This window comes from Orycteropus afer, unplaced genomic scaffold (genome assembly GCF_000298275.1).
Source record: "Orycteropus afer afer isolate SDZICR_OR568_19922 unplaced genomic scaffold, OryAfe1.0 scaffold00649, whole genome shotgun sequence".
NCBI classification, from domain to species: Eukaryota; Metazoa; Chordata; class Mammalia; order Tubulidentata; family Orycteropodidae; genus Orycteropus; species Orycteropus afer.
The window spans coordinates 447,329-452,881 of NW_006922236.1; positions in this window are offsets into that span (position 1 = coordinate 447,329).

The following is a 5,553-nucleotide window of genomic DNA, read 5'->3' on the forward strand; positions in this document are numbered from 1 at the left end:
TTAACGTCTGATTTATGTATTTTGGGGCTCTTTCATTGGGTCCATAAATATTTATTATGGTTATATCTTCATGTTCAATCGATCCTTTAATCATTATATAATGTCCTTCTTTGTCTCAGTCTTTGTTTTTAATATGGAAATTCAAGACTGTTTTGGGCATGTGAAGTTACTGGTATTCAGGTGGAGATAACATGTAGGTACGTGGACATATGGGCCTGGAGTTTAGGGGAGAGGTCAGGGTGAAAGATACACATCAGTGAATGGAGGTCATTTAAAGCCTTGGACATGATGAGGTTGCAAAGGAGGGAGTACAGAAAGACAAAAGAAGAGGTCCAAAGTCAGAGCACTGGGGCAGCCTAACATTTAGAATTCTGAAAGAGGAGAAGGACCCAGGAGGAGATGGCAAAGGAGTTACTATGGGGCTCAATGATTTAAAAACAGATATAGGCAGGTACAGCCAATGTTAGGTTTAAGAACTGAAAACAAAACAAAATAAATAATTGAAACCAAAACTTTCAAATTACTGTGAAAAAAGCTAAGAACCAAAATGCAATGGGGAGAGGAGAGAATATGTAAAGTTTTTTATTTTAATGATTATATTAGGGATTTGTCATATCTCAGCAAATAGGACTATTTACTAAAATATTGACCTCACTACTTGTCTGTCAGTTTGTTGTACTGTGGTGGTTTGCATGTTGCTATGAGGGATATCATTGTTGACGTCAGATGGATCTTAGCTGAAAGCAAAGAATATTGGAAAGATGTCTACCTGTGTTTTATTGACTTTGCAAAGGCATTCAACTGTGTGAATCAAAACAAATTATGGCTAATATTGAGAAGAATGGGAATTTTGGAACTTAATTGTGCTCATGAGGAACCTGCACATAGACCAAGAGGCAGTTGTTCAAACAGAACAAAGGGACACTGCATGGTTTAAAATCAAGAAGGATGTGCATCAGGTTTATATCCTTCCACCAGTTATTACATCTGTATGCTAAGCAAATAATCTGAGAAGCTGGACTACATGAAGAAAAATGCAGCATCAGGATTGGTGGAAGAACCATTAATAACCTGTGATATGCTGATGACACAACTTTGCTTGCCGAAAGGGAAGAGGACTTGAAGAACTTACTGATGAGGATAAGCATGGATCATACCTCAACATAAAGAAAATGAGAATTCTCACAGCTGGACCAATAAGCAATCTCATGATAAATGGAGAAATGATTGAAGTTGTCAGAGATTTCATTTTACTTGGATCCACAATCAATACCCACGATAGCAGTAGTCAAGAAATTAGATTGCATATTGCACTGGGAAAATCTGCTGCAAAAGACATCTTTATAGTGTTAAGAAGCAAAGATGTCACTTTGAAGACTAAGGTGTGCCTAACCCAAGCCACTTGATGACACATAACAACAACAATAACAACAACAGCATGTGAAAGCTGCACAATGAATAAGGAAGACCAAAGAGGAGCTGATACCTTTGAATTGTGGTGTTGGTGGAGAAAACTGAAAATACCATGGACTGCCAGAAGAATGAATGAATCTGTCCTGGGAGAAGTGCCACCGGAATGCTCCTTGGAAGCGAGAATAGCCAGACTTCCTCTCACCTACTTTGCTTATGTTGTCAGAAGGAACAATTCCCTGGAGAAGGATATCATGCTTGTTAAAGTAGATGGGCAGTGAAGGAGGGGAAAACACTCAATGAGATGGATTGACACAGAGGCTGCAATGACGGGCTCAAGTACAGCAATGATTGTGAGGCTGGCGAAGAACCAGGCAGTAGTGTTTCGTTTCTGTTGTACATAGAGTAGCTATGAGTCAGAGCTGACTCAACTGCACCTAATAACAAGAAGAACAAATACTGACCAATAGCAATTGTAAAGGTTTCAGTTTTTAGAGAAGGTACTCCACGGGCATCTATTTTAGCTAGGAGAATGCTTCAATAGACAATACAACTTTTTAAAAGATCTATTTTGTTGTCTGTCCTTTTATAGGGACATAATATGCAGCTGGCCTTTTGGCCAAGAAAATAAAAATAAACAAGACAATGTCAAATAATCACTTTATGATTATTCTCTATTAAGCATGCCCAGCTCCAGCAACTTACCTTTCCCAAGCTGGCTGTTGATCATTCAATTTTAGGATGCAAATAAACTTCTTCTTTCGTCCTCAGTTAATTCCCAGGCTCTCTCTAAAACTAAGGGCTAGGTAAGTGCTGCAATCATCTGTGTGGCTGCCCTTTTTGCTGGCTTTACTTGTCTGCACCATGACGCTGCTTCAGTGCTTAAAGGGGACTGCAATGCAACAGATCTGAGACACCGGGAATGAGCCCAGATGCTCAGCTGGAAGATAACAGTGCCAATGCTAAGACAGGACGCCAGGTTCAGTCGTCCAACAGCTCCTTGAATAGTGAGAATTTGCTCCCTTTTCCCCTTCTGCCCCTCACTTTGGGAATTAATCAAACAACAAACCAGTAACTAGTTCAGTAATTCAACAGTATTTTACAGTTAGAAAGGAATGTTATAATTTCTTTGAAAGGAATGTTACAATTTCTGAAATTTATTTACTTAATCACTAAAGATGTTATTAAGATGAAGGTAATTTGTTACAAACACTTGAAACACCAAGGTCAGACGGCTGCAGAGCTGCCCAGCAATCACAGCCTTCAGTTTATAGGCAGTCTAAGCAACAACTACTTATAAAGACATTTGGATGTTGCTATCTAAGGAGAGAATGTTGGCTCAGAATGCCATTATCCTTGAACTTGTTCAAGCACCTCTGACAGTTGGAAAACACATGTGAAATCCATGTTTTTCTTAAACTATACATAATACAAATAAGGGGAAAGCTCCCAAAGTGTTTTGATACGCTAAGTAAAGTATCTATATAATCCAATGTATAACTAGATCCTAGCTCTTTTGTAGGAGCTCTGGTAGCATAGTGCCTAAAGGCACTTGACTGCTAACCAGAAGGCTGGCGGTTCTAACTGACCAGCCACTCCTCGGAAGGAAGATGGGGCAATCTACTTCCGTAGTGATACTGTCTCAGAAACCCAAGGAGGGGTCGCTATGAGTTGGGTCCGACTCGACGGCACATAACAACAACAACAGCTCTTTTATGTATTATTCCACTTCCTCACCAGCTGAACATATACCATTTGAATTCAGTCACTGCAGTTGAATTTCAGGGTGTGATGGCTAAACCCTGGGAGGAAAAGGCTACCTAAAAAGGAATGCAGAATGCTATTTATTACCTTAAATGAAAGGAGTCAAGAGACTGGAGCCTGGGGCAAAACATGCTTCCCATGGTGACTTGATTTACTGTCACACATTGACATTAGGGCATCACATTAGGGACGTTTTTAATGCTCACCTAACCCCGGGGACAACACAAGTTACTGCATCATGGAGTTCCTGGGTGGCACAAATTACTGTTGTTGTTGTTGCTGTTGTTATGTGCCGTCGAGTCGGCCCCGACTCATAGCGACCCCTCCTAGGGTTTCCGAAGCAGTATCACTACGGAAGTAGGAGTGCCCAACCTTCCTTCTTAGGAAAATTACTGTTAGTGCACAACTATTAGCCAAAAGGCTGGCACTTCAAACTCATCCAGAGGCACCTTGAAAGATAATCCTGAAGATCTGCTTCTGAAAAGTCACAGTTTGAAAACCCTATGGAGCAGTTCTATTCTGCACACATGGGGTGGCTGTGAGTCAGAATTGGCTGGACAGTAACAAACAACAACTTAGTCATAACTGTCTCTGTCAGAGAGCTCTCTCTGTAGCCATAAGGTGAACCACCATGGAACTATTGTTGTTTGATGAAAAAATTGTAATTAAACTATAAGCTTAAGTAGAAGGTAAAGATCTCTCGGTTTCATCATTTATCTTGCTTTTTCTCTCCTTTAAGATCATTAAGGATTCCAACTGGACCTGTTTTCCGTAGGGGTCTGTGATACAGTTATCTAAAGTAGGCTTTTGTAAATTTGTCCCATCCCAGTTTGTTCTCTGTGCAAACTTCAATTCATCCTTTCCCGGGTTCTCTGTTGGAAAGTATCTAGAATCTTGGTTTTTAAAGAAACTTTGATTCTGCCGAAACTGGCAGATATGGGATTATTGTATATGTGAAATTTGGCTTCATGTTTTTGCCTTTGAGATTCTACTAGGTGTGGTCAAGGCATTTTATAGTAAATGAGTTCCACAAAAAGGACTGAATGCTGAGTGGACCCAATTCACTGCAGTGATGCTAGATGATGCTGTATTTGGAATTTGTAGACTTGAGGACTAAGAGAAAGTTATGTAGGTTAATTCTCTCCTTCAATACTTAGATACCAAATAAGTCAGGAGTGAAAGGTACATACATAAAAAAAAGAGGAAAGTAGAAAATGGTGGAATGTCAAGGTAACTTTGCTGCATTCTATTACACATGGTTGTTACATGGTAAGCGCAACGCAAAGGCAACCGCAACCACAACCACTGCCGTGGGGTCTGATCCGACTCATAGTGACCTTGGGTTTCCAAGGCAGTAAGGGCTCTGGTAGGGTAGTGCCTAAGGCACTTGACTGCTAACCAGAGGCTGGCAGTTTAAACCCACCTTGTAAGGAAGGCTGGGCAATCTACTTCCATAGTGATACTGCTAACCAGAGGCTGGCAGTTTAAACTCCTTGTAAGTAAGGCTGGGCAATCTACTTCCATAGTGATACTGCCTCAGAAACCCAAGGAGGGGTCGCTATGAGTCAGGTTTAACTCTATGGCACATAACAACAACAGTCTAGAATTGTGAAGAAGCTAACTGAAGGAATTTATTACAATTACAAATAATAAGTGAGGCGATTTCATTCCAGACTAAAGTACACAAGGGATGGAGAGACTATTATCTTCTGGCTTGTAGCAACGTCCCCTTCCTTCCCCTGAACCCTGACAGTATTCAGGGGTCGGCTGGTAGTGGAGAAGAGCTTCAGTTCCGAGGATGCCTTTTCCTAGTGGTAGTGATGCTGCCACGGACTTAGCGAGGGTAACAGCTCTAGGGCAATCTCTAAATTGTGCGCCCCCCTCCCCCGCCCCATTCAAGCTCCCAGGGGCAATCTTAACTTGCTGCACCCCTTCCCAATTTCAAAACGAATAGACGTCTCGTCTGCTAAAACGCCTTTCTCTCTCTTGTTCGGCTGCCTCAGCCAGACACCTTTCATATTTATGGCACCTCAGAATGTCATTCTGGGCCTGGTTTGGCGCCACCTTGTACTTGCACCAGGGCAAGTGCTTCCCATTGACATCCCCCCTCCCCCCGCCCCGGTAAGCCCGTGAATGTCTACGGGTGCTTGAGGAAGGGCGTTGGACCCTACCGGGTTAATGGAAACTGCTCACTGGCGCCCCCCACTTCAAGTGGCGTCCAGGGCACATGCCATACCCGCCATACCTTAGATACGCTTGGGGCTGCTGCAGCAAGTTTTTCATTTTTGCATTGCAGCTCGCGCAGAAGCCTAGGTAAACGCCTCCGTTTGAACCCTTAAGACAGTGTACCTACCCCCCCGCCCTGTCCTCTTGGCCGTG